The following is a 24,515-nucleotide window of genomic DNA, read 5'->3' as shown; positions in this document are numbered from 1 at the left end:
GCTTCTAGAAGAATATCCTAGAAATGTTCCTTCTTCACTTTTCTGATCAAACTTGCCAATTCTATCATCTTTATGAACATAGCATTTACTTCCAAAGATCTTAAAATAACTTACATTAGGTTTCTTGCCATACCAGATTTCATAAGGTGTCTTCAAAGTACCTTTCTTCAATTGAACTCGGTTCAAGGTGTAAACAGCTGTGCTTATTGCTTCTCTCCAGAATTTTTGTTGAACCTTCTTCTCAATCATCAGTGTTCTAGCACAATCCACAATAGATCTGTTTCTTCTTTCAGGTATTCCATTCTGCTGTGGAGTTCTCGATGCAGAGACTTGTCTTTTAATACCATGATCATTGCAAAATAGGTTGAATTCATCAGATGTGAACTCTCCTCCTCTATCTAGTCTAAGACATTTCAGTTGTCTTCCTGTTTCATTTTCAACTCTAGCCTTGTACCATTTAAACATTTGAAAAGCTTCTGAATTTTCTTTTAAAAACATTACTGACATCATCCTTGAATAATCATCCACAAATAATATAAAATATTTATCACCATAATAACTTTGAACTTTCATAGGACCACAAAGATCAGTGTGCACAAGATCTAAAATTCCCTTAGAAGTGTAGGAATTACTTGTAAAGCTTGATCTTGTCATCTTACCCATCTGGCATCCTCGGCACATAGCATTCTCAAGTTTTTCAAGACTCGGTAGACCTCTTACTTGGTGCTTCTTACTTATTTTGATCAGATTATCAAAATTAACATGACAAAACCTTTTATGCCATAACCAGGTATCATCAATCTTTGCATGCAAACACTTATTGTGAGTTGAGTCAAGGTGAAATGTATTACCTTTTGTTTGTGTCCCGGTAGCAGCTAACTTTCCATTCTTGTCATGAACTTTGACAATTCCTTTCTGAAATTCTATTCGGTAACCTATGTTATTTAGCTGTGCTACACTCAACAAATTGTATTTCAAACCTTCAACCCAATAAACATCATTGCATCTTGCATTATCAAGAAGTGTTATGGATCCTTTACCTCTTACTGGACATGGTGCATCATTACCAAATCTAACATAGCCTCCATCATAATCTTCTAACATAACAAACTTGTGTTTATCTCCTGTCATATGATGTGAGCATCCACTATCTATAATCCAAGAATCATTAGTGTTCATGTGAGATATAATGGCTTTTTCTTCATACCTTTCTTCATCTGATCCATCCTTGATAGCCACATAAACAACTTCCTCTGTATCTATCTCATCTGATTTATCATCGTTAGATTCCTCATCAGCAATTAAGCATGTCTTTCTATCTCTTCTTCTGAAGTCTCGGTGTCCTCTATAATGGTTATCTTTCTGTTTGTCATCTCGGTAACATCTCTTTTTAGTGAAATCTTTGTCAGGATAGTTAGAAGCCATATGTCCAATTTTATCACAATTGAAACATTTCAAAGGTAGTTTTCCTTTATACTTACCTTTGCCTCTCGATAACCTTTTAGCCAATAGTGCTTCAAACTCTTCTTGCTTTTTGATTTCTTCATACAGTTTGTGTACCTCCTCCATGTTCTTCTGAAATCTTTCACTTGCTCCACTGTGATCTCCTTCAGAGTACTTATACTTTCTTTCATTGTAATCATTAGATTCATTCAGATGAAAAGAACTAAATGCAGATTCAACTTTATTTACCGATGACCCATTGTTATCAAAATTACTTAACTCAAATGCATGTAGCTTACCAATAGTAGCATCCAAGGAAACTGGCATATTAGGTACAGACCTCAATTCATTGATTGCAGAGATTCGGATTGCATAGGCAGGTAGAAGGGTTCTTAACAACTTACTTGTTACATCCTTTTCTTCAATAGTTCCTCTTGCTCCTTTGATTTGATTTACAATCTCCTTCAGTCTTGTACTATACTGGGTTATGTTCTCACCTTCATTCATCCTCATAGATTCAAGTTGTCCTCTTAGACTATCTACTTTTGCTCTTTGAACATGTTCATCTCCTCCATATACAGATATGAGCTTAGTCCACATTGCCTTTGCATCATTGCAGCCTTCTAGATCATTAAACTCTGAATTGGTCAATGTAGATGTTATTTCAATCATTGCTTGAATATGTTCTTGCTTCGCCTTTATCTCTTCCATAGTCAATGGATAGGTGCTCAGTGCAACAAAATCATTCTCCAGATAGTATATAGCATATTCTCCAACTCCTAATAGATGTAGCTTCATCCTTTTCTGCCATGTAGAGAAACTTGACTTGTTCAGCTTAGGTGCATCCCTCTTATACATCTTTGGATCTTTAACTCAAGTGCCTTTAAACTTTCCTTTCAAAGTCCAAAGCTCTAATACCAATTGATAGTTCTGATACTTAATATAAGTACAGATCCAATACCCAACACAATGAGAGGGGGGGGTGAATCATACAAACTTAATCATCCATAAAAACATCAGATTCAACCTTGGTAACACATATATCAGTCATATAACCAAAAACTATCAAACATGCAAACTCAAAAACATATGAACAATATAAACCTCATAAGCCCAGATTTAATGTGAAACCCAAATAGGGAAAAACCACTGTGGGATTTCAGACCCACTAAGAAATATACTCTTCTAGAGTATGCTCGGTTAAAAGCAAATCCTATTAAAGATTACAAGCACATTTCTAGATGTGACCCGGTTAAGGGATTTCCCTCAGATCTATTAGGATCTTCACTTTGTTAGAAGTGACCTTGTCAAAGGATTTCAAACACTCAATCAGAATGTCACCTTGCTAGAGGATTTACATATAAGACTGTTAAGTCCACTCGGTTAAGAGATTTCCTGTCACTTTCACAAAATAACAGTAATAAAATCTATCTGCAACTTCACATCTAAAATGCTAAAGCAGATTCTTGTTTGTTCAATACAATCTAGGCATAGAACTAATCTTGTCTATTTGCTAGGCATCAATACTCTATTATTCTAATAGGTCTTCAAGCTTCTATGCTCGGTAATCACTATGTAGCATCCTGTGCATACACTTGCTTGCATACATTGTTTATCAATAGTTTCCTATTTATAAACAATCTTCTAACCGCTTAATCTCCTTGATCACATTTCCCATGATCAATCATAGCCATCAAATCTTCAATATTGTCCAGGTTCATTGTATCTTTCGATCTGAAAACATTTTACCCCGCCTTGGAACTTGCATATTCACCTTGGAACTTGTGTTAGGGTAATGTGGTTCAATCTGAGTTGTAGATCTTCCTGCCGACTTCCCATTGCCTTAGATTCGTTAACAAACTTCTTCCACAGCTTACCAATCATTGATCCGCTCCAGCTCATCAGCTTCTTTCATTAAATATCACATGTAATCATTTAATGCATTATGTTATAGCTCGATTACAACTCAGTGAATACTAGACTTCACTCGGTAGACATTCTGCCTTCATTAACCGATAGCGATAACCTTAGGGTTTACCGACTAGGTTCTTTGCCTGATAACATAGTATAGTATTAACCTTTACATTTTACAACATATGTATGATGGTAAAACAATCTAAAACATCAAGATCTCATCATTGTCTGACTCGGTAGAGTTGCCCATTGAATAACTTATCCCCTTATTCATCATATTCTTTCCTGTGTCTTTACCGACTTCTTTATAATCTTCATATCATACTTCTCAAGATATGGCAACATCATACTAAATGAGAAAATCAATTTCTTGACATCAATGACAAAATAATAATATCAAGATAGTAAAACATCTTTAATCAGTTATGTCCATAATCATCAACAACCTTCTCAATATCCTTATTGAAATGTCAACAATCTTTCATTGTCTATAATAATGTAATATTGCCAACAGGTGTCGGTGTAGGCCTAAATGCTTCCAATGCCGGTATCTTCTGGTATATACCTCCTAGTGTCGATTTGTGACTTCCATTAGATCTTGTTGCCATAAATGACAACAAAATGAATCCAATGAGTGTCAATTGCCAACAGGCCCATGGTTGGAAAGCCCTGTGAATTCCCTCAAAGAATCTTCAATTTATTTGAGCAGATGTTTTGACTGGTGAAGGTTTTAAAAAACAAGTTTGTAAGTCACCTGAGTAGGCCAAAACCCTTGAAATTAGGATAGATTTGGTTCCCATATGTGTATGATGAACCTAGATGCAAATATACAATATTGTTTATAACCCTAGAAAGGATATCCAAATCTATAATTTATTTGTGGCCTTTTTTGGGAAGTTTTGAAAATAAATCCTTAAAACCACCGAGGGAGGGCTAATTGTATTAGGCCTATTTGAGCCCAGTGGAGACAAAGAGAGGTTAGGAAGGCTTGGCAATGGGTGTGAAGGTACTCAAACCTCTAAAAGACTTCAAAGACACTAAGTAAATGCATTTTGAACCCATTGAATGAGTTGGTGTGTTGTGATCCTTACAGAAGTTGTTGGAGCCTTAGGAGTGGTGTGAAGAGATTGAGGTGGCAACCTCAATAGGAAGATTTGATTGAAAGAGATCAGTGGCTATACCTTGGAGGCAAGCCAAAGTGGATCAGACCTTGGAGGTCTAGATAGGAAAATCCCAACCAAGTACCATTGGATGGGCTTGAGGAGTTAGATGGTTGAGTAAGACAAGAAACCAAGAAGGTGAATAGGATTAGCTCCAAGACTCTCTACATCAGCATTAATCATTATAGATGACATTAATGTGCACAATAGAAGCGCTCTATGAAAGATCATTACAAACATTTTAGCTATAGATGACTAACCAGATATAGAAAGAAGTAGAGGCAGGGGAGAAAACCAAAGCATGCAAGTGATAACAAGTAAGCAGTTGTGGTTCTTTTGTAACTCTGTAAAATCCATTTCAAATTTCACTTTGTTGTCTAGAAGAATGGATAGCCCTACAATAGCCAAGAGGGGAGATACTAATATAATCAACAACCATATGGAGAAGATGATCCTTGTAGGGTGTTGGATTATTGGGGAGATTGTTGCATTTGGTTGATCATTGTTGCTTCTAGGATATGTTGTTGTCATTGATGTCAATGTATTCCTATGGTCTATTCTAGTGAGTTTGGGAAGAGTTTTTGATCTGGCTTCGTAGTTTGGTTTTGTTGATCATTGTTTTGTACAATCTAGTATTTCCTCCGGTATATTCTAGTGTGATAAGATCTTGTGTTGAGACTTTGGATTATTGTTTGGGATGATCTTGTGTATCTTCATTTCACATGTTTCATGATTTAGTGTTCCGCAAGTTATCTTTCCTTGTGATAGTTGTTGATCGGTTGTGTTCTTGAGCTTTGAGGTGTGGACTGATGAAGATTTGAATAGAGGTGTTGGTGCAACTGTTCAGGATGATTCTAATGTGCTTGCTAGTGTTTCCTAGTCATGTCCTATTTGTTTTGGTGATCCGCATTGATTTTTGATTGATTTTTTGGTGATTTCTATGAACCGGTGATGATCTTCATGTTATGCGGTTGATCCTGGCAGGATTTCCGGTGGATGTAATCATTTGGGAATTTGAATTAGGTCCATGCTATGTAATGTAAATCATAATATTGGTCTGGTGGTCAATCTTTGTATCATGCAATGTAACTTTGTAATTGTGAGTTGAGGGTTGAGGGTTGAGGGTTTAGCCAATCTTGTTATCAAGTTTGATGATTTGTATATATAGGTGAGATGCATATGTAATTTAGGTGTCGATATTGCTTCTGCATTATCAGAGAGAGGTGAATGTTTGAACAAGTGATTTATCCTCTAGTGTTGAGTTTGAGGTGAGATTGGTGTTGCAGAGCAGACAATTATGCTTAACTGAAACTGTCATCAGGCATTTGTAGATTCTGTCATTGTAGTTCATTCCTTCCGGATTGTAGTCCGAATCATATTGTAAGTCAGTGAGACTTCCTTAAGGGTTGTATCCTTCCAAGCATATATCTTTTGAACAATGAGATCTAGGCAGTGTGCCTGAATGCATGTGCATTCCCCATTGTAATATTTTTACATACTATTGCAGAGTATCATCTTACTATCGGTAGGTTCCCACCATGGTTTTTCTCTTGATCAGGTTTTCCACATCAAAATCTTGGTGTTGTTTGTTGTGCTGTTAATTTTCTTATCTGTTATTGCTACAGTCTATCAGTTTATGTTTTGGAGTTTAATTTCCTGAGATCCGGTGAAGACAGATTTCCCCCCCCCCTCTTAGTCTTCCTTCTTGATTTCTATGAACAATTGGTATCAGAGCTAGATCCTCCAGTAGAAGCTTAATCGCTTGAGGAAATATGGGATGGTAGCTCAAGGTATCATTTTTAAGAAGGACAGACCAAGGTTTTATGGAAGCAACTATACTGTGTGGAAGAGATGGATGGAGGTGCATTTGAAATGTCTTGGAGAAGATTATTGGAAGATAACTAAGAATGCCTATGTTGTTCCTTGGAATGGACCATCCACTCTTGATGAGGTTAAGGAAGTTGAATATAACATTAGAGTGAAGGAAGCATTGCTTAGTGCCCTGATTGATTCTGAAATGAAATATGTTATGGAACTTTCAGACTGCACATGAGATCTGGGTGAAGTTTGAAATCCTATATGAAGGTGATAGTCAAGTGAAAGTTGCTAAGTTGAAGTTGCTAAGTTGTAGAGTTTAAAAGAAAAGTATGAGACATTAAAGATGGGAGATGATGAGAACATACATTCATACATGGCTATGGTGAATGATCTTGTCCTTGGTATCAATCTGCCAATGGAAAGATTGAAGAAGATGAGACTGTTGCTAAGGAGTTGAGATCTTTGCCTCCTTATAAACATAAGGTTGCTTCTATTGATGAGATATGGAGTGTAACTATAGTGACAAGAGATGTGTTGGTTGGAAAACTTTCTGCATTTGAGATGAGCGAATTTGGAGAATCACATGGAAAGTCTGAGACAACATTCAAAGCGTCAGCATTGGTATCCGATAAGTAGAAATATGATCCTTATGAGTGCAGGATATCCAGCTATGAAAGATAAAGAAGAGAGATAGCAAAGCAAGAAAGAGAGCTTGATGAGCTTGAAGCACTAATTGCTTGAAGATTGCCTAAAGGTGTTGGTAAGTATGATGGAAAGTTGCCCTTGAAATGCTTTTCTTGTAATAAGATAGGACATTTTGCTTCTAGATGCCCAGAGAGAATGGCTAAGTATGACAAACATGATAAGTTTGATAAGCATGATGGGAATAATAGACATGAGAAGTATGAAAAGTATGATAAGCCCTATAAGTTTAACTGGAAGTTTAGGAACCAAAAGAACTATTATTATGCTACAGATGAAGGTGTTACAGATGATGAATCAGAAGGAGATGAAGTTGTGTTTATTGCCATTAAAAAGGATAGACCTATGCCTATTGATTCCACTAGTTATTTTATTGAGGAGAAAGCTTTGGTTACAAAGGTAGAAGAAAAGGGTGTATGGGTGATTGACAATGGGTATTCACATCATATGACTGGTGACAAAATAAAATTTGTAAGCATGGAAAGGTATGTTGGTGGAATAGTTAGATTTGGAGATGACAAAGCCTATGTAATCCATGGGAGAAGTTCTATTTCTTTTGATGGTAAGCATAACACTGATGATGTCTTGTATGTTGAAGGTTTGAAGCATAATCTATTGAGTGTTGGACATATGGTTGATAAGGGTTATGATCTAGAATTCAAAGATGGTAAATGCAATATCTTGAATGCCTTTGGTATAGAGATTTCATCTGGGACTAAGACTAAAGGTAACATTTTTCATTTGAATGTTGGTGAGAATTTTTTTTTGATTGCTAAGATAGATGAGAGTTGGTTGTGGCATAGAAGAATGTATCATGTAAACTTTGATTCATTGATCAAGATCAGTTCTACACAAGTTGTTAGGGATCTACTTAAAATTGTTAAACCTGTTAATCTAGTATGTAAGGAATGTTAGTTAGGTAAGAAAACAAGGATTTCTTTCATGAGAAAACAATATACATCTGATGGATTATTAGATCTTGTCCATACTGACCTACATGGACCTACAAATGTTAGAAGTGTGTAGGGTGATAGATACTTTATGCTGCTAATTGATTATTATTTCAGGATGATGTGGGTTGTCTTTTTGAAGGAAAAATCATAAGAATTTGAGAAATTCAAGATATTCAAAGCTAAAGTTGAAACTGAGTCCGGATTGAAGCTAAAGTGTCTAAGATCTGATAGAGGTGGAGAATTTTATTTTGGTGAGTTCAATTCTTTCTATGAGATGCATGGAATCAAAAGACAACTATCTGCTCCTAGGACCCCACAGCTGAATGGGATTATTGAAAGGAAGAACCATATTGTTTTGGATGTTGAAAGAACTATGTTGATTGAAGGAAATGTTATGAAGGTCTACTTGAGAGAAGCTATTAGCACTGCAGTCTATACATTCAATAGAGTTCATATAAAAGGTGATACCGGTAAGACCCCTTATGAGATTTGGTTTGGTCATGTTCCTATTGTGAAATATTTCAAAGTTTTTGGTAGCAAATGCTATATCAAGAGAGATGAGGATATTGGAAAGTTTGATGCTAGAAGTGATGAAGGTATCTTTTTGGGACATTCTACAAATAGTAAAGCCTACTGATGATATAATAAGAGATAGAGAAATATAATTGAGAGTGCAAATGTGAAGGTGGATGAAAACCTTGGGAAGGAGATCAAAGCTTATGATGATGGTCAACATGTTGTTTTAGCTCCTATTCAACCTAAAGAGCCTAAGCAGAATGATTTGGTAGAGACAATTAATCTGGATGTTGTTGTCAGTGGTGAAGATGTGCAGGAACTTGAGGATCAAAACAATCAGAAGACTCTGAGGTATGTAAGATTGAATCATTCTAAGAATCAGATTATTGGTGATAAGAATAAAGGTGTGATGACTAGAAGAAGATTAGCTACAGAAGAAGTATGTTTGATTTCTAAAGTTGAGCCTAAAGATGTTGTTGAAGCCTATAAAGATGATAATTGGATAAGATCCATGGAAGAAGAGTTAGATCAGATTGAAAAGAAAAACACTTGGGAACTTGTGCCTAGACCTAAGGATAAAAAATTTATTGGTACTAAATGGGTTTTTAGGGAAAAATTGAATGAATACGGTGAAGTAGTCAAAAATAAAGCCAAACAGGTCTACAAAGGATATTCACAACAAGAAGGGATTGATCATGAAGAAATTTTTTCTCTGGTTGCTAGAATTGAAGCTATTAGATTGTTGCTTTCTTATGTTGCTTATAAATATTTCAAGGTATATCAGATGGATGTCAAATCTGCATTTTTGAATGGTGATCTAGAAGAAGAAGTTTACATTGAACAGCCTGATGGATTTTCATTATCAGATGATGGAGACATGGTACGTAAGTTGAAGAAAGCACTTTATGGATTGAAATAAGCTCCTCGAGCTTGGTATGCTAGGTTAGACAAATATTTGCTAGAATTGGGATTTATCAAAGGTCCCGCTAATAGTAATCAATACTTTAAGATTGAAAATGATAACATTTTGATTGTTGAAGTCTTTGTTGATGACATTATCTTTGGTGATGATGATGATATGAGTATGAAGTTTGTTGGTGATATGCAAAAAGAATTTGAGATGTCTATGATTGGTGAGATGAAATTTTTCTTAGGTTTGCAGATTGCACAGAAAGGAAAAAATATCTTTATATCTCAAACTAAGTATGTGAAGGAATTGTTGAAGAATTTTGGACTAGAAGATTCCAAACCAGTTGGAACTCTTATGGTGACTAGTTGTAAATTTTCTAAAAATAATGGATCTCCTAAAGCTAATCAGAGTTTGTACATATCTATGGTTGGTGGAGTGCTATATCTTACTCAGACTAGGCCTGACATTATGCATGTTATGTGTATGGCTACTAGATATCAAGTTGATCTGAAGGAGAGTCATGTCACTGTTGTTAAAAGGATATTCAGATATCTAAAGGGAACTGAGGATTATGGTTTTTGGTATCGAAAGAATGATGATTTCATGTTGTGTGCTTACATTGATGTAGATTGCGTTGGTGATTTTGATGACTAGAAGAGTACTATCGGTGGAGAATTATTTTTAGGTAAGAATTTGGTTTCATGGGCTAGCAAGAAACAAGATTTGGTATCTTTATCCACTGCTGAAGTTGAGTACATTGTTGCTTCTAGTAATTGCACTCTGACAGTTTGGATGAAGCAAATGCTGAAAGATATCATAATTATTTATGATGAGCCTACTATTATATACTATGATAATTCTAGTGCTATAAACATGTCTAAGAATCTAGTGCAACATTCAAAGACTAAGCGTATATCCATTAAATATAAATTCTTGAGAGAGAAAGTCAGTGAACAGAAGGTGAAGCTAGAATATGTATCTACAAAGGAACAAATTGCTGATATTTTAACTAAGCCTTTGCTCGTAGATACATTTGTCTATTTGAGAGACAAGTTAGGGGTATCCACCCCTCTTGATGAGAATTAGATGCATTGAGTTGCATTGATTTGGTGGAATTTAGATCCTTATTCTTTTATCTGGATTGATGATTTGGTGTTGCTGCTCTGCTGGAGTAGTCTGTTGATTTGGTTGTGTATCCCAAGGGGGGACAGATTCATGATTATATATTGAGAGTTTGATTTTATCTTTTGGATATCTTTGGCATTGTCGTCAAAGGGGGAGAGTTATCATGTGAAAAACTGCTTTGTCTATCTTCATCTTAGGGGGAGTTTGTTGGTGATATCTTCTTTCTTTGCATTGATTGTTTTTCACATTCATATGTTGCCATCAATGCCAAAGGGGGAGATTGTTAGATTTGGTTGATCATTACTGTCGCTAGGATATGTTATTGTCATTGATCTCAACATATTCCTATGGTCTATTCTGGTGAGTTTGGGAAGAGTTTTTTATTCGGTTTTGTAGTTTGGTTTTGTTGATCACTATTTTGTAGAATCTGGTATTTCCTTCGGTACATTTTGGTGTGATCAAATCTTGTGTTGAGACTTTGTATTATTGTTTGGGATAATATCATGTATCTTCATTTCACATGGTTCATGATTTGGTGCTCCGTAAGATATCTTTCCTTGTGATAGTTGTTGATTGGTTGTGATCTTGAGCTTTGAGACATGGACTGATGAAGATTTGAAAAGAGGTGTTGGTGCAACTATTCCAGATGATTCTAATGTTCTTACTGGTGTTTCCTAGCCATGTCCTATTTGTTTTGGTGATCAGAATTGATTGTTGGGCATTTTTTTGGTGATTTCTATGAATCGGTGATGATCTTCATGTTATACAGTATTTCCTGTGGTGTAGCGTATTGTGGTTGATCTTGGAGGGATTTTCAGTGGATGTAATTGTTTGGGAATTTGAATTAGGTCCATGCTATGTAATGTAAATCATAATATTGGTCTGGTGGTCAATCTTTGTATCGTGCAATGCAATTTTGTAATTGTGAGTTGAGGGTTGAGGGTTTAGCCGACCTTGTTATCAAGGTTGATCATTTGTATATATAGGTGAGATTCTTATGTAATTTAGGTGTCGGTATTATGTTTGCATTATCAGAGAGAGGTGAATGTGGTAACAAGTGATTTATCCTTTAGTGTTGAGTTTGAGGTGAGATTGGTGTTGCAAAGTAGACAATTGTGCTTAATCAAAACTATCATCAGGCATTTGTAGATGCTATCATTATAGTTCATTCCTTCCAGATTGTAGTTCGAATCATATTGTAAGTTAGTGAGAATTCCCTGAGGGTTGTAGCCTTCTAGGCATATATATTTTGAGTTGTGAACTCTAGGTAGTGTGCCTGAATGCATGTGCATTCGCCATTATAATATTTTCACATACTACTGTAGAGTATCATCTTACTGTGGGCAGAGTCCCACCATTCTTTTTCCCTTGATCGGGTTTTCCACATCAAAATCTTGGTGTTGCATGTTTTGTTGTTAATTTTCTTATCTATTATTGCTCCAATCCATCAGTTTATGTTTTGGAGTTTAATTCGCTGAGATCCGGTGAAGACTGATTCACCCCCCCCCCCCCCCATTGTCAGTCTTCCTTCTTGATTTCTGCTAACATAGAGAGCATGGCAAGGAGCATTGTTGAGGACTGTGACACTTATTTGAGCCAAAGATATGTTTACCATTTCAAAAAACTGCATATGTGTTTGATCATATCTTAGGGTACCTAGTTGTTAAGTTAATTTATGTGCTAGTTAAGATTCAAAAGACTCTTTGAAAGGGCATGAACCCTCACTTTATTATAAGTATGTTATGTAATTATTTGAAAAGGAATCAAGATAGACAATTTTATATACACTCTACAAAACTTTTTTCAATCCAGTTGTGTTGTGGAAGATCTCTTGTTTCTAGATATCAGCTCCCTATGATTTTCATTTCCAACAAATGAATGCTATCTTAAATTCTTTTATGAAGGATTTACTTGACATCATAATAATCTAGTAAAATAAGATACATATGTGACGACCTCATCCTTATGTTCTTATTGGTTTGTCTTTTTAAGGAAAATTTAAATTCAATCGGACTCATTGTTGTGGTGAATGGTAGTTCAAATAGTATTAAGAATTGGATATGCTGATGGATTCATCTAAGGGATGGATTTAAAAATTGTCTCATAAGGTTATACGTGAAAGTCTAGAAGAGGGTGACTCTGTAGCCACAAAAAGGAGAAAGCACTGGTCAGTTACTTGTAAAACTTCATTCAAAACACTCATATTATTTTAGATTACAGTAGGAGATATAAGTAGGAATAAGTAGTAGGATTGATAGAATTAAGGAAGAAATAAATAGTTAGTGATCAGATCATTCTATTCTAGAATTTTATGCCATTCTGAGAAAGAAGATAGAACCAAATAAAGTCAACTAATCTTCTATAAAAAGAATCAGCGTAAAGAATCAGTTGGTGGATAGGTACACCCACCTAGTTCCTGCAGAGCCTGAAATGCAGGGGGTTAGCAGTCCTAGGGGTTCGCTTTGTTTGTTGACCAAGTTAGTTGGAGGGTTTGAACATAGAGCTTGGCATACTCTTAGAAATTTCCAATCTGTTGATTTGGGAACCAACACTATCCACAATTCCCAACTTCATTGGCTGACACAACTCTTGTCTATATTGATACAAAAGCAAATAACACAACTAAGAGTAGTGGCGAAAATCACACCCTTTCTTCTCTTTCCAAGCTACAAGTTGTATATGAATTTTATTTTCTACCTCTAGGGAAAAATCAAATTCAATATTTAACTCAGATTTTTGAATTCTTATGACCATGTACATCAAATAAATTGGCATTTTTACCCTATCATATTGTTGGCAAGAGACACTACATAGATGGTTAGATGTTGTCATTGATGGCAACTGTTGTCATATATCCCATCTATAGTTCATGATTTGTTCACACTAGAAGTGTGATTAAGTTTTGGTAAGGTGTGGTGAGTTTGTATAGGACATCCGACAGTGTACAGTGTTTTAGTCGGTACTTCATTTTCGTTGAATGTTTTGTGTTGTGGATCTCGAAGAAGCATTGTAGACATATAATGTACCTTATTTTAGATTTTTTGACTCCGGTGATGATTCTTGAGTAAGTTGGAAGATCCGGTGTACAGGTTTTTGGTTAGAACAATGTTCATTGGTAGTAACATGTGGATATTCATTGTGTGGATCATGCAGAGTAATTTTTGTGGTTGTAATTCTATTCAAGAATAATTATCCGACATGTGGGAAGCGTGTGGATAATATTCTTGGTCTGCATATCCATTTGAGTTTGGATTGAATTGACTTGGTATACCCATTTCATTTGTGTGTTATGTGTTTTTGGGCCGACATGAAGGAGAGACAATTTGATGTTGTGGAGATAAAAGAGAGATTGATATGATCATTTTTTAATATTTGTGTTTGTGTGGAAAGTGTTTATGAGTGATTTTGCACAGTTTCATGTGTGCAAGTGAAGGATTTATACTCTGGTATATAGAAAAACAGCAGAATAGAGCAGTGTAGCAGAGCAGAGTAAGATTATGTGTTTTGTGCTTAACCAAAACTATATTTTGGCATTAGCAAATGTTGTTTATCAGTTCATACATTCCAATTATCTTTTGTAATAATTTGTAAGGTAGTGAACCTTCCGAGGTTGTATCCCTTATTGTAATTTGAGCAGTGAGCTCTAGCCAGTCTGCCTAAATGCATGTGCACTCCCCTTGTGTAATATTTATATACTTTTGTAGAGTATATTGATATTGTGGGTTTGATCCCCACCATAGTTTTCCCCTTAACCAGGTTTCCATGTAAAAATCTTGGTTAATGGTGTTGTTGCTGATTGTTTTGTTTTTTTGCACCTTTCTTTTATTCATTTGCATTAAGTGGTTAAAAGAACAAGTTAACAAGGTTAAAAATTATAGAACACTGATTCACCCCCCTTCTCAGTGTTCATTGATTCCAACACATCTTCTCCTAATATTTGACACAAAGTGAAGTATGATCTTTTTAAATAAACAAGAAATTCATCAACTGTGAAAGGCTCACAACCTCCATTAGTTGATTATTCATACCTATTTTCTGATAGAATGAGAACTCATCTTTCTTTAAAGTCTTTCTCAATCTATTGTAGTCTTTCTCAAACTCTTCCAAATCAACCCTAGTTAGGGCATACTTGTTTAGCATGAAAGAGTCAATAATGGTTGACTTTATGATTACCAGCAATGGATACCTGCTAGGCATTCTCACTGTTTGAGTCATAGGGTGATAGTTTTCAGCCAGTACTTCAATTAACTCAACATCAATGAAAATATTTGGCACAATTTACTTAGCTACATCCAGAGTCCAAGGGTTTGACACTGGGATTTTCCCATCATGATTTTTATAAAAATACCAAAATAAGTCTTTTCCAGCTATGGAAATGAGAGCATCTCTGCAACCTTCCATGCTATCCTTGAAAATAGTTTTAGCTCTAGTGTCTTTTGACCCTGGTAATGCATCTAATAGGGACTTTTGGAGTGGCCTCTTCTTCTCAATAGAGTCATATGGCTGAGCCTTTTTCTTAGATCACTTCCCCTTCTTTGAACTCTCACCTATTTTAGACCCTTCACCCTTCTTAGGAATTTTTTCTTTTATATCCTACTTCAAATTCAGCTGGAAATTACTCAAGAAGGCTCAAAGGAAATGGAGTACATACTTGTGAATTCATTGATGACCATGACACTCTTCCCTTTGTTGCAGAGCTTGCATTGTTCAGTCTTCAAATTTTGAAAGAATTTCACAAAAATAATTGTTTTTAATGGTAGCCTGCAAGATTTGTTGCTCATTTAATTCATTTGTGTCATTGTATGGAATTAACAGCTCCGCCACCTTTTCCAAAAATGGAGTTATGACCTACTAATGCCACCTCCAACTAGACTCAATTCTTATCTTATCATCATATCGTAATCTCACTCCTGATGGTCTCCCTCACCATTGCAAGGTTGCGGTAATGGTCACCGCATTACTACAACCTTTCTTTCCATTATGCTTTTTTTCTGAAATATCATGATAGTGTTAGCTATTTTTCATTTTTGGGATAAAAATAGTCTTACACAAGGTTTCAGGTCCTTGCGGTAATTAAAAAAAAAGAACAGGATTTTAAATATTTAAGGGATTTAATTATTTTAAAAAAGAGTCTTTAAAATATTAGAGATAAATTAGCACAATTAAATTCATCTTTTGCAGTCAAAATCTCTCAAAAAGAAAGACTCTAAAAGTGCTCATTAGTATCCCATGTTAAAAAATTAACTCAAGAAAAGCCCATGTTTTGCATTGGAGGGAAATTATAGAAAATAAAGCAAATGAAAAATGAAAAAAGATCCTCCATGTGGTATGTTAGGTTTTCTTGGGTTCCACTTGAGCTTTCTTTCCCTTCTCCTATTTCAACATGTTAATGGAGTTTTCAGCACTAGAAGATCATGCAAAGATTCAATGCTTTTGTTTCAATATTTAGAAGTTTGTCATGGAGCTATGATCTATAGCTTGCTAAGATTCTCATGTAGGAAGAGTAGTTCCAAGAGGTGTAAAGGCTGACTTAGAAGTTTTAAAGGTAAAAGAGAAGATTGAGATGATAGAAGGTGTGTGGGATAAGCATTTAAAGTTCATGCATTCACCACGCAAAGTTCATACAAAAAAAATATCCTTAGTAAAAGTTCTGCTTCATTTCTCTCTGAGATCCTTTCTATTATGAACAGTTATTCTTAAATTATTTATGAGAAAATGTATAAGAGCTATTTGAGGGTCTGTTTTAAGAAGATAGAGTTTTAGTCTATCAACAAATAAAGATTTTGTTTAGAATACTCTCTATGTCCAAATATTACCAATACATTCTTCCATGAGTAGTTTACCGGGGAAAAATAGTAAGCTCAATTAATATCGTCACCCCTAGGTCACAAAGGCATGTATAAGGAGAGATACGTATTTGATAGTTATTCATAAAAGACATTTCATGACATCTCATATAGTGGTTACCATGCAATCATAGAGGGTGGAAATTCATGCATATTGGTATGACAATCTTCTATATGAACTCCAAGCAATGTCAAAATAGTCACAAGTAGTTGTAATAGTGATCAAATACTAAGGCATCCATGACTGAGATAACCAATATATAAATTGAAGAAAGATTTATGCCATGGGCTAGAGATGAAAGTATAAACAATTCTCTTAGTGCAAAGAAAGTATAATAGCTTCATAAAGATGATGGTCCAGAGTCTTTTATGAAGAAGTTTGTGGTGGGGTTTTGATAAAAAAAAAATATAGAAACTAAGAAGTAATAACAGTCCTCCATCATTCATAGAGCATTCACAACCCTTATAATTATTATGCTTCATCAAGTATTGAAGTACATCAAGATTCTCAATGGTGTATATCTAATGTACCTTTCTTACAAGAATAAAGGGTAGTGATAGCATCAACATCAGCACATTAGCAATACTTGAAAGGAGTACCATGTCAATAGCAATAGCCTTGAACATTATCAAGAAAAAGTTAGAACAATGAGCAAGGATAGGTCACCAAGAGCCATCCAGACATATTGGAGAAAAGGGTTTTTAATTAGCACAAAGATCACACACACAACAAGATGGGAATAAAGATGAAGACAAGATTAATTGAGAGAGAAGTCATTGATATATTCAAAGGACAAAATAAAATGTGCAAAACAATGTATACTCTTTTCAAAAAGGACTAAGGGTCTTAGAATAGAAATCCTCTACAAGGATAGTCTATATTCATCAATCAGCCATTCACAACCTCTGCGAAGACAATCAATGTGTTCATATTCATACCTAAACCCAAGGTTTACCATGTTGTCAATACAAAGCTAAAATTAGTAGTCCAAAGTCTAGTAAGGACAGAGATACAATGATCTGCACCAATATAGCCCAAACACTTAAGAGTGATGTGAAAATAAGAAATGTTGCATATTCATATAACTTCATCAAAGAAAGGAGGTTAAATAATATAAAAGAGCATCGTAAATCATGAAGGTGTCAGGGAGGATAGTATGATTTGGTAAATTAATGCAAAGACAACTATCCATGCAAACAAAAAGCTACAACATGAAGATTGGACAATGGAAAGATATGGTATCATTTTATGAGCTCAACATTAGTTGTCACAACAAGAGAAATGAAACCCTAATGAATGTTATGAGATTTACAGGAAAGAAGTGACTTTAATGTGAACAAGATCAAAATCCTTAGGGAAGAGATTTTTGGTCATATTATAGTTACTAAAACAACCATGGAATATTTTAAAAATATAGTAGTGAGGTTGAAATGAAGATGCAACACCAAGACAAGACAAATCATACATACATAGTCATTAAACCAACTTGAGTGTCTAGGGTCTTCAAAAGGAGAAACACTTCAATAAAAAAACTTATGAAAGGCCATGACCAAGTTTAGTATATGAGAGACAAAGCGCACTAATATGCAGTATCAAGGTCATTATCATGATAATCTACAGCCCATGCAATTGGGAAGGCAGTGTTAAAACACAGGGGTAGACATCATGCTTGCAGATCTAATGACATCAGAAAAACAATAATGGCATCCAAAGATAGCAGTAGTGTTCAAAGCATTTGAAGAAGCCCTCATTCCTCACCAAAGACCAAGGGACAAGGTTTCTTAATGAAGATCAGTGTGAGAGGTGAAGACAATCACCATGGAAATGAAAGATATCATGGAGATGTCTCAAAATATAGAGAGCAACATATAAGCAACTAGTATAGACTTCAATAACTATCATCATGAAATTCAATATACCATGTCTTATGAAGGGACTTTATGAATAGAAATGTCATCACATATTCTAGGCATCTATGGTTGATAAAGACATCATACTTATCAACAACAAAGTAGAAGAGCCCATAGCCTCACGCCATAAGGGACAGTCCAGAGACTTTCAAAAAATAGTCACAATGATTTTTCAAAAGATTATATAGAAAAACATAGTGTATGTATAGATTTACAACTTTAAGGGATTAGTCATTCACAGTCCAAACAAAGTCTAATGAGTGAAGAGGGGATTCATAAAAGATCATTGTCAAACCTACCATGGAGACCAATGTGTTACACAGACCTACAGGTCAAACATCAAAGAGCAATCACAAATACACAAAGGGCATTAAGGGTTTACATAGGCAGTACCAGTATTTGGAGTTTCTCAAAACAATGATAGGATATCAAATGGAGTCACAATAGTCAAAGAATCACAATCATCATTGACAGACAAGAAGATAGCCTTCATAGAAAGTAAGAAGTACATGTTATAGCCAACCTTCACTATTGGAACTTATTAGGATAATTCAAGCCCATGGAATCATAAAAGGAATGACTAATTACAATCATATAAGACTATTACAACACACCATTTTGAAATAGAATCCCTCTTAGAAGTGAACATTGTAATATTGATTACAATGTCCTATATAGGTATCACGAAATTAAGGGAAATGATCTGTCCAATATAAGAGGCGACAATAAAAATATAGTCCCAAAAATATGACAAACTCTCTAGCACAAACTAGTGGCATCAAAAACAAACTCTCAGTGAAGAAAAGCTTTAACAAGAGAAGTATGATTGATAGAAGTGACTATCAAAGGTGTAGTGATGAACATAGTGAGCATGTTGGAAGAGTTTGAACAACACAAGTAATGTAATTGCAGCCCACACCTAGTGAGAGCAGGGAATAGAAAGAGTGCAGTGCCTTAGTTCTTAGCACCTAAAGGAAGACCCAACATGATAAAGCTATCCCCCACTAAGTGAGGACAAATCACTTCTCTAGGTAGTCATGTCAGCTGCACATTCGCAGCAAAAGATCAGACTCTGAAGTGTAGCCTATTTAAAGAAAAAAGTAGTCCAATTGATAGTAAATAGATCAAATCACAATGAACACTATCAAAGTTACTATCAAAATTAGGATAGTGCCCATATAGAGTTTAAGAGAATCTTTGCAGGCTTGACAACTTATGGTCACAATTAGGAAATATTTGTAAGGCAATGTTGTAGATAGAAGTCATTAAGATAGTGGCCAAGTATAAGTCTAAAGATAGACCCATGAGTTGTAATAGTGAAGTACTAAGATAGAGTTTTTACACACCATGAATATTCCATCAAACACAATTCCATACACAAAAGAATCCATTAATGGAAAATATTCAATCACTGTCCTAAGAAGCTCAAAATATAGTCATTGTATGATAGTTGATGACAGATATGCCAATAAAGAAGCTCTTATTAAAGGTCAAATAAATATCATATGAAGTATCCAAGGGACAAATGTAAATTGTAGTCATAAATAGCAGCATTTAAGACAAATCCGCTTAGTCATGATGAAAGGTAATCAATAGGTATGACACTCATCAAAATAAGCAGAGGTTTGAAAGTCACAAAGGTATTAAGTACAACCTACAAGAACAAGATCAGATACTATCAAAAGAAAAGAATCATAGAGTCTGATCTAAAATAGTTAGGATACTAATGAACAATAAATTAGAGACAAGTACCAGTGCTAGGGTTTTGATGCTCTTTGAGTTCATTATTATCTACATTGGTAAAATGGTGGAGTTCTTCTAACTTATGCATCATTTGAGCCCTTCAAAGATGGAGTTTTAATTCACATCATTTAAACCTGAAAATAAGGATCTTTCAAGGTGAATGCAGTAGTTGAAGTGTAGTTGTGAACCCCCATGGGTTAGTTACCAGCAGGGACAAGCTTTCCAATAGTTTACCTTGAGTTATGAATGGTTTTGAGCCCCTTTGTGCATGATATTCACTCAAATTCAACCCCATAAGCATCAAATATTGCATACATTGGTTTAGACCAAAAAAGAAGGGATTTTTATGAGAAAGGAGCAATTCAAGATAAGTTTAAGACCCCACATGCATTCAAAATGACTCAAGAGTCCTTTTGGGCCCACATACACTCAGTTTCAAAATAGTTTTGCATGCTTTTATGCATGCTTTCAAGGAAAATTTGACCCAAGGGTTTATCATGCAAATTTAAAGAAGATTCCAAGAAGAACATTATCATGCAAACTAAGTTACTTCTTTCACTTGAGGCTAGCTCCTCTTTTCTATTTATTCTTCTATTCTTCTCATTATTGAGGGGTTCTTTTCTTTCTTTGGGCATGTATTGTAGCCTTTGCAGCTCTTTCAAGCTGAAGGAGGCACTATAACACAATTTTTTAGAAGTATTCTCATATTTGTAAACAACAATTCATTTCTTTTCAATAAAGAACATCAATTTTCCTTCTCAAATATTTCTTGTCTTTTGCAATGAATGGATGATTTGATGCAATTTTGTCATTTATTTTCAAATCCTTGATTCTGTCTCATTCAAGCAAAGTTAAAGTAGGAAATTTCATGATTAGTATAGGTTATAAGTTTTGTTTTAGTGAATCCCAGTAGGTTGAAGTTGTGAAGATTCATGTTTTCCTTCAAACAATCATAAGATTCAATACCTTCTTGTGAAATATTTATGTATTACTTGGATTCAAATTGAGTTGTGATGAATAATGTTTCTCTTATTGAAATGTATTGTGAGTTAGTGCAGTTGATTAGGCTTCTTCAACTTTTGGTGCATCACCTCTTAGGATAGGTTTCAGTTCTAATTATCTTTCTATCCTTTTTCAATCAAAGACATTAGTTTTAGGATGTTTTCATCAGCGAGCCAACCCTCTCTAGAGATTCACCTTCAATTTGAGCATACCATAAGATCGAAAGTGTTTCCATGTTTCAGAGGATTGTTGGGTTTTACACTTAGCACATAAGGCACAATCCTCTATGACAACAGTTTTTGGCACACCCAGTGGGACCTCTTTGGATTGTTTCAATCCAAAGATTTTCCACACAATTTTGATTTTTGGTGTGAAAATCATAAATTTCAGCCTTTGGTGGCAAGATCTACAAGCACACCTGGCGACTTTGATCTCAAATCTACTGGTTTCATCAATCTAAGTGCTATTATGCTCCAAAATAATCCTACATTCTGATTTTCCAGCTCTTTATATGAGTAAATATGTCTAGTTTTCAAGGACAATATGCATACCCACCACCCTATCATGAGAATAATATCCAAGAATCTCCTTATCAGACATATCAAAGTAGCCATAGTGTCATTTTTAATCCAAATGGCCCTACAAAAGTAGTGAACCGGAATGCTTATCATAATTACCACCCACCCTACCTTTCTTAGTCTTCTTGGCAGTCTAACCAAGCCTGTAGCTAGTCTCAAGAAGCCCCTTACAAGCTCCAAAATGAAAATTTTGGAGTTAATGAAATCAAAAGTATATTACAAGGCTTCACAAAGAAGATGGAGGAGAACAAGAGCCAACATGAACAGAATGAACAAGGATTCCAAGCTTATCTAAATGAACAATAGGATAAATGGGCTCATCAAGTGTACCTTCATGAGTAAGAAGAGTTGACTCATCAGGACCAATTTAATAAGAAATATTTGGTGGCACAATATGGGCAATACGAAGAACATCTTGTAAGAGAACTAGCATCACAGAAAGAGGAACATGAGGAAAAACTTGCAAAGGAATTAGCTACACAAAAAGAAGAGTACGAGGATAACCTAACAACTACAAAAGAAGAGGTGGTGAAGACTATTCTTGATATATTACACAAGGTACCTACACAATCAATCTCTTCTTCATTAACAAATTTGTACTTAAACAATAAGATAGCACAGTTAGTACTTTTCCAAATCCTTTCTTTTGTAAAAAGATTCATGTATTCAATACTATGTGTTGCATGCAAACTAAACCCATACATGAGTAATTTCAGCCTATAATTCCCCAAGAGCCTGTTGTTGAGAAAATTCATCCTGTAGGGGAAAAGCATAGAATGTTTGTTTTCCCAAGTTTTAGAACCCTTGTTCCAATTCAAGAACCTATTCTTGTGCAAATACCTGCAATTCCTGAAGAGCGGCCTAATCAAGAACCTATTTGCCTTCCAATAACTTAAGGAGTTTCTCAAATTGATCAAGTAGATCCTATTGTAGCTAAAGAGAGCTCTCATATAGATCAAAGCATGTTGGAGCAGCAAATTATAGAGCAAGAAAATGGTAACCATCATGAGGTATTGTCTGATTTGTTCAATGAACTTCCACTTTTTGTTGAAGAAGAGGAGGTTGTGCCATGCTCAGAGACAACAAATCAGTTGGGATGGCAAGATGAAGGTGTAAAGGAAGGTAATAATGATGGGGTTTTTGTTTTCCTAATTGATGAGCTTTCTTGTTTCAATGATCAAGATGAAGAAGACAGGACAAGCTTGGGATAGCGGGAAGACAACCTGGTTTGAAGGATGAAGAGATGGAAATAAAGCAAGTTTTCAATCAAGATGTTAAAGTTGAAATAGAGAATCTTATTTCTTAAGAGAAAGAGATGGTTGGTCAAGGTAAAAGATTTGATATTTTTGATATTGAGGATAGTAATCAAGAAAATAGTTGTAATGAGAGTATGTTCTTAAACATAATTGAATTTTTTTGCTCAAAGCTTAATACTGCTAAGCCTCCAATGCATAGATTAGAGAATTATGAGAAGGATATTGTTGATGTTTTAACAAATCTTGTGGGGGGTTTCAATGAAGCCCAAATTAGTCATATTATGTAGAAAACCAAGGAAGACATTGAGGAAGACAAGTTTTGGGATGATTTGGAGTCATTTTGTTCAAATATGGAGGATAAGACAACATGTTTTGAGTGAGTAAATCATCATCTAGATGAAAATATTGTTCCCAACAAGTTGATGTGATCAGCATTAAAGCTTCAATCTTTATTCACACAAGGGGCTACTGAATCAAATACATATCAAGAGTTGAAGCTAGCAGAGAAGTGCCTATCATGCATTCACCTAGATATGAACATGTGGATAAAGGAGATCAACCTTCATTCACCTATGGCCAAAAATAAAATTACATGAACAATCATCATCAAGGGGTAGGTGACTACGATTTCAATGATGAAGCTATTAATTAGCATGTGAAAAATCCCAAGCTGGGAAGAAAAGGAAGTTATTTCCAAAAACTCGTGAATGCTTTTGTGTGACCAAGTGTTGTTCTTGGTTAGGGTAGGGTATAATAGTTTTCCTTTCAATTTTTGTCAGGCCTCTAACTGTTAATGCACATATTTCAATTTGAGTTTTCTTTTCCAGTTTGGTAGTTTAGTTTTACTGCTATTCAATGCTTTTAATAGCTGAGTAAATGTATGAATTTGAGTTTTCCCAAGCCAACATACTAACTCCTATACCCAATGGATGCAAGAGGCTACTGGTCCATTATGTTTAGCAGGAAAATACCCTTGACAGGTCGCCAAAACTTTAGCTATTTTTCATTTTCGGGATAAAAATAGTCTTACACAAGGTTTGAGGTCTTTACGGTAATTTAAAAAAAGAGGATTTTAAATAATTAAGGGATTTAATTATTTAAAACAAGAGTCTTTAAAATATTAGAGATGAATTAGCACAATTAAATTCATCTTTTGTTGTCAAAAACTCTCAAAAAGAAAGACTCTAAAAGTGCTCATTAGTATCCCATGTTAAAAAATTTGTTAGTGTAGGTTTTTATTTCCTAGTGGGTTATTTATTTTTTCCCTATATTCCTAGGTTTTTTTATACACTTCTTTTAATCTTGCTTAGGTTAATAAATCATGCTTAATTAGGTGAGTGGTTATGAGGTGTCACCTTCCTACATGTGTGCATCCATTTTCTATCTCGGGAAGATACTTGCTATCTTTAGTCCAAGAGATGGTTGCTCTTGATTGGTCGGTATTGCCACCTCTTCCCTCTCCCTGGTCTATAAAAGCATGCTACCTGGCTTGTATTTGGCATCTCTTGATTTTGCATCATCTTAATGCTATTTTGCTTCAAGCATTTGCATTACTCTCTTGGATACTAACTTTGTGTTGCTACTTTGATTTCATATCATTTGCATTCATAGTTTAGATATCTATTAATTTGCACTAGT

The sequence above is a fragment of the Cryptomeria japonica genome, chromosome 3 (assembly GCF_030272615.1).
Source record: "Cryptomeria japonica chromosome 3, Sugi_1.0, whole genome shotgun sequence".
NCBI lineage: Eukaryota > Viridiplantae > Streptophyta > Pinopsida > Cupressales > Cupressaceae > Cryptomeria > Cryptomeria japonica.
Note: the sequence above shows the minus strand (reverse complement) of the source record.